Source organism: Sinohyriopsis cumingii, chromosome 15 (genome assembly GCF_028554795.1).
Source record: "Sinohyriopsis cumingii isolate HCF-2022 chromosome 15, ASM2855479v2, whole genome shotgun sequence".
Classification (NCBI taxonomy): Eukaryota; Metazoa; Mollusca; class Bivalvia; order Unionida; family Unionidae; genus Sinohyriopsis; species Sinohyriopsis cumingii.
This window is the reverse complement of record NC_142975.1, coordinates 78,742,497-78,758,047: the sequence shown is the minus strand read 5'-3', so window position 1 is coordinate 78,758,047 and position 15,551 is coordinate 78,742,497.

Genomic DNA, 15,551 nt, shown 5'->3' with positions numbered 1-15,551 from the left:
TTATGGAAATTTCACTTGATCACAGCTTACAACTAAAATGACTGATCCCTTGTGCTCACAAAAACCGGCCTGAATTAGTATGAAATGAACTATCCTAAGCAGTTATTGAAAGTAGGAAAACGAATGTTGCTAGACCAGACAGTACTATTTTCTAAAAGTGCAATGAATAAATTACCAAATATATATAATGTATTAAAAAAAACCTACATTACTCTCTCTCTCTCTCTCTCTCTCGTCCAGAATGACGAAGCGGAGTTGTGATAGGAGCGAATCTGAAGTAAGGCCAAGCTGTACACTCTGTCATCCAAATTACAACCATCAATCTTACACCAAAATAAAAGGAAATACAAGTTCTTTTAACAATATCTAATATATAAACCTAGCGAAGAGAAACAATGCAGATATGCGGTTGATATATATTTGGCAGGTTGTGAGATCTGTTGTCATGCATTGATTAGAGTAAAATTTGTATATAAAACATATACGTCAGGCTTTCTAATTTACAACTGAAGTTGTATGGAAGTCTTTGGAAATTTGGGGTGAACTTATGACTTCTAGCGGGAATCGCGCCAGGGTTTGACAACTCTCGGTCAAGCAAAGACCCCTGGCTTGTAACAATATATATCCTTTCAGACAGCCAGTTTAACTAGCGAGGAAAACCAGAGAAATTCTTTTTTCTTTAAAAATCTATCAATATGCAAAATATGAAACTGTAGAGCGCTACCTTAGTAACACGGTCGCTATATTTGCATGGGCGAGTCTCTGTTTTCAAGTAATAAATGTGATGTAGTTGACCATCTTTGATAATCTTCAAGAATTCCGTAAATTTTGGCATTTGATCTCTTTGAACTATATACAATATTTCCTCCTCGTTATTTGTTCAATTTGTTTTAGAAATATTAAAATCTGACACTGCAAATATTGGACGCAGACGAGACAGTATTTCCTGAAGTGGAATTTTCTGAAAAGATCAGTGAGCAGTCTGCTTATTCACATCGAGAGCTTCCGTTTGATTTTAAACGCGAATAAGTTGACCAGTTGACAGTGTTAGGGACCCACTGGCGACAATTAGGTTAGAAATGGAATTAAATGATTAAGGTTTGTGCATTTGTTTATATCCTCGATGTTTTCATTTTAAAAATCTGTAAGTGTACAAACAAACGGAGGAGTGTGCGAATACGGAAATAGGTCAAAAAGAAGACCGATAAATCAGCCCCTCACACGTGATGATATTGATTTTCGGGTAGGGACTGATGTCACCTATTCATTAAAAGCTGCACTTATCTCCAGACAAGTGTGTCTGCACACATCGGTGTACATTTTATACACTTACCGGTACTTCTTGTGGCTGTTGAGCTACCGTAAGATGAAGGGGTATCTTGGTAACATGAACACTGTATTTCCGAAGCAGATCCTTTGTTTCGTGACTTGTTAATCCACTTGGAATAGCACAACAATCTGTCCTGTGGCCATTTTGAATTTCGCGCGGGATTTAACTTACCAATTATTTATATGTGTCTAAAGTGTATGCAGGTTTGTTCCAGAATGAATTGCATACAGCAAAATTGCACATTTTAATGAACAGGTGCTATCATACCCACATACCGTACATCAGTTTCAACACAGATTTGGGGGGTTGATTTATCGGACTAGTCAAAAGTATCCAAACTTAAACGTACCCAAGTCAAAACGTACTCAAGCCAAAACGTTAAAAAGCCGAAACTTACGCAAGTCAAAGGGTACTCATGTCAAAATGTCCACAAGTCAAAACGTCCCCAAATCAAAACGTACACAGATTAAAGGAAGTCCAAATACGCTAAGGTTCGGAGATTTGCCTGCTTTTTGTACGTTGAAAGTTCCGTACATCTGTAAATGCTACTTCTCATTATGTAGTGGATGGGCATGGCTGGTTTAAGATTGCTTTTGTTTGATCATTGTAGAAAGGATACCTTGAATAATGGAACGCCTTTGAAATTTCCTTTGATATTGAAACCTCTTTAAATAATTTAATTTGGAATAACTCAGCACTGTAATCTAAGAGGCGTAATTTGGAAATAAAATCCGTCTGTATATGAACAAACCAAATTAGATAGATAGATAGATAGATCTGGCCTATCAAAAAAGCAAATTCAAATCTAAGCTTTTATTGCATCACAGACAGAACATGCTTATATAACAAAATACAAAATATAACGCAAATACGGGTTATTCGGATTTGCACGAATACGGAAGCAAATATACTTATTAATAAACACCCAAGTACAAACAAAATTGATAGGCACTTCACTATGTGGTGAGTAATATTTAATAGAATATTTTCAAATTATTAAAATCCTAATATAGCAGATACAATTATTGCTTGATGATTAACGTAATAAAACAGATAAACATAGTACATACCGTAGAAGCATTTCTGGCTGTGAACAGTGGCCTGACAACGTATCAATTGTCTAATTTGCAGGTTTTTTGTACTAGAATTTCCAATAATGATCCTAGATTAATCAATTCGTTAGCATGTCGCGTTTATGACATGACCAATACTCTGCATGATAAATTGAATTTTCAGTGAAGAAAAAAAAAACGTCCACCTAAAGGCGAGTATATACGGTAGTTAAATTAAAAACGTTTCTGTGCTGATGTTTTTTCTCTCCGTTTAACAACGAAATTTTGCGAACGCGCCATGTTATGATAATTAGGTTTTCCGCAACGATCAAAGCAATGCACGCGTGGAAGTTATAATATTGACAACATCATGTTTACGCGACTTTGTTACTATGACAATTTACTGCTCGTTATAAAATAAAACCGCCGATAAGACTGAGAACAGATAAAATGGCCTAAATTAAACGTGATTTAGGTGGGAATTTGCAGGTGAGTCAGCATATATTTCTAGTTCACTTATCCTATTAATCAGATTAATGTAAATATTTCAATTTATTGTTCTACCGTACAAAAGGCTCCAAGAAAATTCTTGGGCAATTATTTTTTTTTTCAATTATAAATTACATTCCTGCAAATATCACAGAAATGAACTTGGTGAAAGTTATGATATTGACAAATTTTGTCGCTAAGCGCTGATCTAATTAATGTAAAAGTTTAATTTGAAGGAATAAGTGGATTGTAATGCAGCTAACTATTTAATATTACTTCGTAAATCGCTAGTATTTAACAGAGACGAAAAGGAAAATTATCGCTGATGATTCAAGCTGATCAATCCATAGATCATCGGGTCAAAGCCGAATTGGGCCAAATTAGTATTGTTTACGTTACACGTATGATAATGTATATTTTGTTTTAATTTGGTGGCTTAGCTACCAAAGAAATGTCATATTATAATTTATTTTGCAATACATCGCTGAAATCGGTTCAAGTTTGGTTAGACAACAATTTGGCTTCACGAGTATGTCTTGGCATTCATTAGCACGTTTTGACTTGGGCACGTTTAGACTCGAAAACAACAAAAAGATCTCCGCTTTCATCTTTTTTTCTTACATTTTGTTGGCCCACATGAACCCGTTCACTGCCGACAGAATGTATATGCTTAGATTCTAGGTGCTCTAACAAGCATATAAGTTTCTTCACAAGATTACAGAAAAGTCAGATATTAATAAACAGGCATATCTCCATCTTGTCGAACTCACTGTTTCTATTTACATCCAGTACCAGCCCTGCATGGGAACCTCTTATCAGTTATAAATTCGAAATATTGAAATAATCCATAACGTTAGAAGCTGCACTTGATTCATGAATGGTCATTACCAAAACCAAGAGAGAGAGAGAGAGAGAGAGAGAGAGGATACAATATATGCTTTTAAGGAGGGAAGGATGTTACTCTAGTAGCTCCTAGCCCTATGAGTTCATCATAAGAACTGGCGTCCCGTCAGACCAAATTTCCTGGGTTGGCCAGTAAGACACAGTCATGTCAACATCACAGTACCAGTCTGTGATGAGGGTTGCCATGATAACCTGCCAAACTTGAACGCCAGGCTTCTTCGAATATTCATTAACTCAAAATTTACAGGCAAGCTAGATACATAAAGAAACACTGTTTAAAACATTATCAATGTTTCAATACCATGCTACTGTAATGTGGATTTTTTGCTTCCTTCTTCAGTTTGTATGCACATCTCTCTGTCCATTTTGGTATCTGCACAATTTACTTTTGTTCTAGATCACAGATGTTGACAAAGCTTTGCGGATGGTGTATACTTAAGGTAAGAAAGACAGAACTGATTTGGAGGTAAAAACGTTAAAGTCCAATGTCATTATAGCTGAAAAAGGACATTGGTTTCTGCAAAATAATTTCAGGTTTATACCTTGTACCATGGCCAAACTGTGTAGATGGCTAGCATATGAGATTAGGAAGGCAGAATTTTGTATATGAAGTTAATAGATCAAGATCAATTTGACTTAAAGAAACATTGTTTTGCTCAATAACTTTATATCTAGCTCAGATACCGTAACTAAAATGGATAGCTTTTATTTAGGGTAAGCAAGATAGCTCTTGATTTTTAAGTGAGAAGGGCAAATATCCAGGTCACAGAACCTTGATGCAGAAAGTGATTACCACACAAAGCTTAAATTCTCCACTAAACTTTTTGAAGTAACTTTGGGGATAACCTGTACCTTTGGGCGAGAAAGACACCAACTGGATTTTGGATCAAATGAGCAAAGGTAAAGGCCATGGGAAATCAGATATGTGTTCACACATCAACTTTAGTTCTAGACCACATACACGGACCAAACCAATGACTTTATAACACAACCAAGAGGAGAAGTTTCTGTAAGATACCTTTATTTGGTTACGCACCACATAATGTCTCCAAACATTGAAGATTCCTGCTGATATGGGAATGAAAGGCGAGAAAGACCCCATCCTTCTCTTAGTTTGGACTGCATAAATGACCATGGCAGTTGTCTTTCCATATCATATTATTTCAACAGAATTCACAAATGGTTTCCATGTCATCCATCCATATCTCACAAATATGTATTATCATATCAATACTCTTCTAAAACTACAAGGATTGCCATGAAACGTTACACAAATTCATCAAAGGGCCTGGATGTTCCTATAAGAAAATTGTGCCCCTCAGACATGGTGGACATCTGTGAAAGTCTTATTGCTACTCCTCTCGGGCATATGGTTAGCAGGTATATGATGTTGACAAAAATGATTTACTGTGATATATATTTGGTCCTTAATGATAATAGTTACAAGATGATGTCAAACATAGGTACCATTGGGCCTATCTTGAAAATCTTGTAAGCTGTTCATAAAACGATGTTCATATCAAAAAGAGATCTTCACCAAGAGACTTATTACGATACGTAGTTGATCTTAAATTAAAATGATTTTGATCTTACCTCGAACATGGCTTCCACAATGACCATCTTGGAGATCTTGTGTTTTTCTACTCCTCCTATTCAGATGGTCACTGCAGAATATCATATGGCTAAAATGATGCATTAATTACAAAGAAAGGGGTGGGTTGGAATCCTACTGCTGGATTAGCCAGGTAAAGTGCTTCTTGCAAATATCCGATATTAAAATACGCCAATCTATCCTTGAAAATGACTGTCTTGGGAACCATCTTGAAAATCGTTTTATGGCTGCTTCTCTTGACCAGCAGGTTTTATGAGATTGAGGTTTTTCACTGAAGCACAATAACAATGTGTATTTGGTTATGAATGAAAATGCTGCTAATCTGACCCTCCAAGATGGCAACGATTGTGCCCATCTTCTGAAAAACTGATTATCACGTACCTTCTTGAAAAAAATTTGGTATAGTTATCATGTTGTTTTCAGTAATATAATACTTGCAATATCTAATTGGTTGTCAAAGAAATGGTGCAGATCTGATGACTAACATGCTGTTATAGATGATTTTTGAAAACTAGGCACATCCATTATATAACTTCCATCAACTCCAATCTTTACTAAAACTTTCCAATCCCAAAACCCCCCAGAAATTTTCAGTTCTAAGTAAACTGTCCACGTCTGGAGTAAGATACTGTTACTCAAAATATTGAACAAATTTCTGTGATGGAGGGGTCAAATCTATTTGAATGTGGGGTTAAGTCAAAGTTCACTATCCTGTAATTTTTTTTATACATCAGCCATTTTGCCTGATATTGTTATGCTTTGACCTGATCGTGTCATCTGTGGTAAGGAAGAATGCTACATCGCAAATCCAGCCCTCTCAGGCTGAAACATTTAGGTTATAAAACTAATAGTTATCTGCTCACCTAGGTCGCAGTTAGATTGATCTCCCCTTGGTAAAGGGATTGGAGCCAAATCCCACGAATACTTAAGTTACTACTTCTGCATGTTATAATTAGCATGCTCTCTACAGACAGAGAAGCCTCATAATCCACGTACATGCGGTTTTATACATTGCCAGATAAAGCAAGTTGGAGGAGTGTTGTCTTCTAAGGGAAGTATAGTCCATCTTTAAATTTCCAGCGTTTCTAAAATATAATTATAAAATGAATAAAGTACTACATTATACATATTATAATGAGATGACGGTATAACTTATAAACTATGAGCAGAAGCCACAAGTTTGCGATGGACGAAATTGTATCATAGGCGAAGGTTGCCTTCAGTGCCCCTAAATTTGGAAGAAAAGTACCACAAACTACACAAAATGGCACCCCAGGCGGTCTCCCACCTCTAGGTTTGATTTTTAAATGTTTAAATATAGTATTTATTAAGTGCTCATGATTATATATTAACAGATTTTATGCAGCCTGCATATATACTTTTCACATAAATATAATGTTCACCACGCCTTTCCCATAACAAGGTTACATCAAAGGTCACCGGCCATACTTTAACATTTTTCTTTTTACACCAGTTTGCATTACATGATTAAAATTAGTTATACTCGCTCAAGATAATGAAAACATTACCAAGTGTGAAGAAGAAATAATCATTTAATTACTCGAAATAGAAGTATACAAAGCTGTTACTTCCCCTTAGGTACGATTTCCCAGCTACAGAGGACTCCAACCGGAAATGACGTGCATTTATCCCCACAAGACGAAGTACATGCTTCTTGTTATCGAAAAATAAAACACTATAAGCTATGAACAGGAAACTTTTAGATGAATATATCCAAAACTAATTTACTCTTCAGCCTTTTACCGATGTGAGTACACGACGCACTAGATTGTGTCGCTTTGTTTCAATTTATTTTCAAAACTGGATACAATACAATCCTGGTCATTTTGCACCATATAACGTATCATGCGTGAATGGCAGGTGCCTTCAAGCAATCGGGTATATTCCCGCCTCTTTTGCGATTTTGTTTTGTTATCTGACATAATCGGTACACAATTCAGCAAGGATGCATACGCCAGCCGACATCCGCTACATATACGGAGTTCGTGGATACATTTTTTATTTATTAATATTTCGCAGGATGAAAAAAGAAGGAATAATGACAACAATGCAAAGGCAGTTTCTTTCATGTTAGTTTCAAATAAGTATTTGTCCATTTTATTGTACCGTCTAGTGGGGTGGATTGGGGGCAAATTCAACACAGATTTATTTCGTTTATTAAGTTTTGATTAAAACAAAGTTTCACCATAAGTTCTGGGACAAGAAAATAACTGATTATTTTAACTTGTCGCGATATATACGGTAAATGAGGTATATATATATATATATATATATATATATATATATATATATATATATATATATATATATCCATTTGAGTTCATATTGATTTTAATAATGCTAAATAAAGGGTTTGATGAAAGTCTACACCCTGCACGTACTAAAAGCATTATGATTATTTTGAACATTAATATTTTACATCTGCAGTAAGATTACTGTACTGACCGTAAGAGATATCACATAGACATTTACCCGGGGAAATCAAACAATTGAATGGCTATGGTGAATAGAAAGGATAAATGTACATCATATCCGTTTTTGGCACGCGGAAATTATCGATTGTTTACGGAGATTGCCGAATAATTATTTCATTTAAAAAAGCAGATTTTCAAGTTTAATTAAACATTTCTATGGTCTGGATACATAACAAATGAGCGTTTTATGACTATAATAATAATAATAGACGTTTGTACTATATATGTGGCTAGTGACCATTACATATTAGTCTAGATTAGCAACTGCAAGAAGAAGATGAAGAAGAAATAAACTTTCGTTTATATAGACCCTTTTCCCATTGGAATATGTTATGATGGATTTGTCTAGAAAGGCCACGGATAACTTACCACCCAACAATTATATTCTGTTTGTTTGTTTGTTTTTTTAAGGAGTGGATAGTTTATGTTGATGAAATAAAACCCGGATATATTTCTTTTTCTTTTAAAGCAATATCTCAGAGTTATAAACCCTGGAGATAACTGTTGTATTGATCATGAACATTTGACCTCATCTATAGGAAGTTAAAGAGAGTAACTGTTGTATTATCCTTTGCGCTGTGTCATTGTTGACATAATGTTCGTACAAATAAAATCATATACACCTCACGCCATCACTGATTCTCAGCTAGTCATTCTACTTAGGTCCTATGCAGCAGTTTGGAGTAGGTTTCTAGTAGCTACTCCATGGGGACTGGATTGAGTGGGCTGACTTCGTATACATACATTAGTTGTACATTATTGGTTAACCCTTTGCTTTTAGATCAGGTATCTTTCACACTCCATAAATACTAGTACTGTATTCTCTTAATTATGAAAATTGGTGAAGGGATCAAGTTTGATGAATAATACACATCCAATCACAAACGTTGGTCATTGTTAATTATTTCATGTTTTACGGACTTGGGTCAGAATGCGTTCTCTTTTCTTTCCTGTAATCAGGATATTTAGCGAGAGGATGCTTCTTGATGATTACACTCTCATCTTAAAAGTCATCACTGTGTCCCATATTTCACTCTGCGCAAACTTTGCTCTAATTTGCTTGAATCTTGCAAATAAACGATTGATTACATATCTCTTAGTAAAACACTCATGCTTAAAAAGGCCATGGTAACTATCAATTCACATTTTACTGGCTTTGGTTACGTGTACGCATCTATTCGGCAATTGGTGAGGGATTTTTATTATGAACACTTTTCCTCATTTCACTAACGTGTCATTATAGACCACGATGTATGTTTCACTAACTTGGATCATATTGAACATTTCAGCAATATGTCATTATGAAATACAATTTACGCTTCACTGACTTGGGAAAAAGTTTGCGTTTGAGCATTGTTCATCACACATTGTTCATGATAGAATCATACTTGAATCGTGAAACAGATGAAGATATATCTTTATGTTGCTACCAAATATTTATAGAAAATAACCACATAGTGATCTCTATTTGTAATGGCCACATCGATGCTATATTTTAATTAGACTCGGGTTTTTCTTCTTATTTTGCTCAAGATATCCATGTACCAATCAGTACACATTTATAAGCATTATAATTTACCGTTCATTGACATCAATAAATGTGTTATTCCTCTTCATACTTGTTTTTAAAAATCTTTAATCTTACAATCGAATTTTTTTTCTAGATGTATGTGAGGCATAGTGATAGCTTCATTGGCAAGAACATGTAGTACTAACTTGGGTTTTCACAAATTTAATTTGTACAATAATTAATATAATAATGTCAAAAATTGAGTGGGGCAGAAAATCATATTTTTACAGTAATGTCTATAGGATTATCGTAGTCAGAAAGGGTGGCTAAATATCATAGGAGCACTCTATCTGTTTCAAATGTCTACCTCTGCATTAACTGAAGAGGCAGTATTTGGAATGTTTGTGACATTGCGGTTGCTATTTTCATTATACACTACTATTCCGCCTCTAAATATGTGCATTATATTTTACAATTTACTCCCAGAATGTTTTTCACCAAAGTTTATTGTTTATTAAATCATAATTTTTCTGATCTTTTGTTTTTTTTCTCATTGTTGCTATTGATGTTTTTGTCTATATTTAACCCCAGTTTATATTACAACATATTAATTTCGATACGTTTTGCTCCAAATTGTTTTCACTGACTTTATTTTCCTGTCATACACCATCTGTCCACTATGGTATTTGATATGAATTAACCAGTCGCTCGAATATGTCAACATTGTTGTTTTCATTTTTTCATCAAACGTTAGTGTGGTATTATGTTTCCAAATAGTCAGAATATGATATCAGGGAATATTTTTCCGACAATGTAAGATTGATTCGGGATATGCAATGCTACAGTTTTCAATTCACATTGACATGTATGTCAGCTAATCTATATACATGTATACCAGCGATTTTATAGATAACAAAACTCGCTGAATATGTCCCTTTGCATTATGGAAAACGAGTAAACGGTTCATGGATGAGTCTTTGAAGGTGAATTTTTCCTCTATAATAATTATAATGTTGTACTTGATTACCACACTCAAAGATCTAAAATTCAACAAACTATACAGACAACTCCATCTTGTCACTTGCATATCAGTTTAGAGCAAACCATTTTGATCAAAAGGACAATGAAATTAGAGTATATACAAAACACAACAGGCAACTTGGATGAGGAATATGGATGTTATTTTAATTTGAAATTGTATATGTTATATAGTGACAATCTTAAAGGTGTCTCAGTTGCATGAACATAGAGATGTCTGAGTTTCATGAACATAAAATAGAGGATACATGGTTCTGGGTGGCCATGATTGGTTGCCTTTGAGAGGTATAACTTTGGGTTTATTATTAGAATTTAATTAATATCGTGTGCTCAGCATTAACCGAGTGTATGCAGAATAGGCAGTTCTATATACGTTACATGGAGATGTTGCACACAAGAACAAACATTTCACCGACACACATCCCTTTTTACGAGATTGTTCTTGAGTGTGTGGATAATGATTTTCTTCGACGAATATCCAAAATAAAATTAAGCGTTACGCTTCAGGAATATATAACCTTCTCCATCAACTATGATGCTATGTTCTGACATGTACACGAAAATTCAAGACACCCGCGGACTACCCCAAGACTCCTCAAACCCTCTCAGCTACCTAGGGTAATGCATATAATTAAATAAAACAAGAAAACTGGTTATTTGTAATTTTTGTTCACAAAATTAGTAACATTAACTCTTTCTAAAAATTTCATATATAATTAAAATTAGTTGAAATTTTTATTTACAATTCTTGAAATCATTATGAAATTTTCCATGCCATTATATTTTATTTTCTAACACAGTTTTTAGATTGTTCTTACTCTCTTGCTTAAGACCCATTCCACAATTCAACATGTTTAGCCTTAATGAAATTAAAAGTTGAAAATTGCACATATATAAGGTTTTATAATTTTCACCCTTTTGTAACCCTTTGCATTTTTATATGGAACTGCTTATTAATGTATTCTTGAATTTCTAGAACAACACACTTGGAATGCGGAATGTGTCCAAATGTATGAAGTGCCAACTCATATCCAGTGGTATCCCAAAAACATTCCGATACTGAATGTGTTTATGTGCCTATAGTCTCGGATACGCTAATTTACCAGTGGTGTGAGCTGTGGCTGTGTGCTAACTGTCTTTTAATGTATCACCATAATATAATCCAAAGAGCCCTTCTCTGAATTCATTATAATTCCAGATAATTCCAAATTAATGGCCCAATCCAAGAATATTATTGAGGACTTTGTACTTCCGGCGAATAATCAGTCGAATAAATTCATCCCAAAATCAAAAACTCAACAAAACCATAAGACTGATTCTGCTTCAGAGGTTAAGTTGAGGATCAATATTGTTGCATGTAAACAACATTAACTGAAAAGCTAAGACACAATAATAGACCCGGAATGTAGTACACATTCCTCTCTTAAACATTCAAAATTGTCAACAAGTTTAGGATTTTTTAAGTTTAAACCTGATGTTGTAGACTCAGACCCAAAAACGTATAATAATCGCGTAGAGCCAGACCCAAAGACATGTAATAATAAAGACATAATAATAATAATAATAATAATAATAATAAAGACATATAATAATAAAGACATATAATAATCTGAATATTCAATATTCAATTCGCACTCTTAGAGAAATATTAGTTATGAATTATTTTTTCACAAAATAAAGGTTTCTCGTCCGGTACACAGTGAACTTGATTTTGGACAGCTGGTCAGGTGTTCAGTCATTCTGGATAAAATAACAAATTTGCCGATAAAATTAAGCCATACCCCAAAAATCGCATCAGTTTTTTTTATACTGATAAGTGCAGAAAACTCATAAATAGACTTGACTTTTACTTCTGTAAGTTTAATTTGAATGTAACTCACTATAAATCCTATAAATGTAACGCAAGCACGACAAAACTCACTTTTAATTCATATGTGAAATTAGCATCTCTGAGTCTATCAAAGATTTTCCGGATGCTTTCCATGATAATCTTTATATGTGTCGTAGATGTAAGAGTCACAATGATCTAGACGAGATGTAATCATATTCATTAAACAGTTGGAAAATACAGGCGAACCTTTCCTTATAAAAGGCATTATTTTAGATTGATCAAGTCCATTTAGAGCCATGACTGCCGAAATTTCTCTTGCCAGTACCGTCAATGAAGTTGCCATAATCTTTTCAAAAGGTCAAACATGGTGACATATTTTGAATTTCCAATTTTCTTATTACACTCGTCGATTCTTGGCAATGGACATAAACCAGATTTGCTCAAACTGTTTACGTTTCTGTAGTCGGTGCACATGAGGGAAAGTTTTATCAGGTTTCGGTACACAAGAATACATACTGAACTCCAGTCGATTTAACTTAGTTCTATAAAATTAGTCTCTAGCATACTGAATTTCGTTTTCCAAACATTCATGTATGAGAGGGTTTATCCAGTCCGGATGTTGTTTCAAAGGTGATAAATCTACAATTTCAAAATTATTGTATATTTTCTTTGTTATTTTTGGAAAATCTGCAAACAGTTGCTCATATTAAAACATTAGCTGTTTTAGTACATTATTTTCATGTAGCTGCGGCTACGAAAGTTTCTGGTCCAGATTATTCAATATTTCAGAATTCCGATGGCTAGTTATACCAAAGTCGCTACAGTCAGATCCATTTCATCGCTTAAATCCTCAGTGAGAGACAAGTACAACTACATTGATTACACGATGAACACGGCTTTATCTTTCAATACACTACTTTATTTAACAGTAACATCCCATGATCATTACCGATGCCATTGACGTCACTTCTTTCCATCTTAATAATGAGCATAATAAATTAGCCGGGAGAACACTTAGGTATCGGCAAGAGAGCCAGAAATCTATTATCATGGTGAAAACTCATTTTCCTTGTGTTTCTGTCATAAATTACATGTTATTGTTGACTTGGTCTTAGATAAGGGATCGATACGATCTACCATTATTTTGCCAAATGGTTTTTCAAATGCTGGAATAGGTTGCAGATGAATCTTAGGTATCTTCTGAATGCTACCTTTGCATTATTAGTTATACTTCCGGCATCAGTGGTGAAAATGGAAAGGGCAGAATATAATAATTAAAGGTATGTACCCTGATTTTATTGGCAATTGGCAATATTTACAAATGGTTTTGATGATTATTCATTATTACCTTATAAAACATTATTATAAATTGTATCGATTGATTTTATAACATGCATGCACTTTTAAAATAAACATATTCAATATTTAAATGTAAATTAAGTGTTTCTTACTTTATATGTCATTTTTACTCACATATGTTTTATCCCCTGTCTAGAAAAGTCATCTCTCGAGGCAACATTACTGTACCTATGATTATGATACAGAGTGTACAACAGCTTGGATCAAAGTTTAAAAGCTTTGTGCTATTGTGTTACGATGAATTTGGACAGAACATACAGATCAACTGTTTATATACACTGGGTTAGGTCGTTTGCATCCGGCGGAGTTCATAACATATTTATGCCATGACGTTGATTTTTTATCCTTCTGATGCAATATTATGCCATAAGAATACAGTATTCTGAATATAGTTCTCAATGGTCGCAAGCTACATCTGAGGTACCTTTCTCGACTTGATGGAAAAGGTTGCTATTTTACAATAATTCTTTGGTCATGGGGTAGCCATGTTTGTCATGGCCTTTTAGTAGATTGATTGCATTGAAACGTGTTATGACTCTATGGTCATAAGCTAATCAACAAAAAGAAGTAAAATCAACAAGTGTTGTAAAGCTTAACAATAATTTAATTATCAAAGTTATAAAATAATTTTTTTTAAAGGAAATCAGAATATTGTGAATTGAATCCAAAATAATCCCAACCAAATTTAATTTTCCCAAAGAATCCAATGCTCCTAATGAATTTCGTATCTATAAATGTAAGTATCACAATGGCAATTTCCATAACTCCTTTGAATAATGCAAACTAGTCCAAGAATAATTTTCTAGTAGTAACAAATGAATACTCTCAAATTATTAAAACACAACATTAAACATATACGAAGACTGAATTTAGCATACGAAACACACATCCGAAATACGAATGAATGCAAAATGGGAATATATTTGATTTATCAGTTCTCTCCTTATATACACCTTCAAAAGTCTGTTATGAATATATGTTGCTATATACCAGACGTGAGAGATGCTACTACTCAATCTGATATTTCACATTACCTGTTCACAAGACCTAATCCATCCCCATGGGGAAAACCTTAATTCTTTTAAGAATCCATCTAACCAAACCCAGCCAAGGGGAAATAACTTAATTCCTCTAAAATCCCTAATGACCACACCAGCGAATGAGATACTCCCCAAATTTGACACCAGGTCCAATTTAACTTGGCAACACCTAAATATAGCTTAATATCTATCACAAACAGATTTGATACCAATGGGCATAGAATGAGCTGCATATTATTTTATTTATAGACGACCACAACAATTTACATTCATGAACAAACATTACAAATAATATAGACATATTCGTGTATCAACAGTTACAAAATATATATATACATAACACCTCCACGCATAAAGAAAAAAGATATTATCAAATACAGATTTATGTAGTAAAAGTTCCTTTGTCGATATGATTCAAATACACATATGAAAATACCAATAATGTTACACAGGAAGATGCCCTATAAATAACACGAAAAGTGTATGCAAATTAAAGAAATACAGAACTTCGATACACCAGAAAGTGTGTCTGCAAGCGGGATTGTCCTTTATTTGTTGTGCCTGATATCAATGTTGTATTATTGCGTCATCAAACTACGCCGCAATAATCTCTGATTTTCTTTTTCTTCTTGTTAACGAAGGCAAGGGAGTTTTGATCACTGAATACAATAACCAGAGAAGCTGCTGAATTAATGTACTTTTCAAAATGTCTTCAAGACACAATTAAAACCAAACACTCCTTCTCGATAGTGGAATAATTTCATTGGTGCTCATTTAATGTTTGAGAGAAATAGAGCACTGGATGATCCACACCATTTGCATCCCCTTAAATTAAATCGTCATCAACGCCTTCATCAGATGCATCAATAGTCATCGTAAATGATTGGTTGAA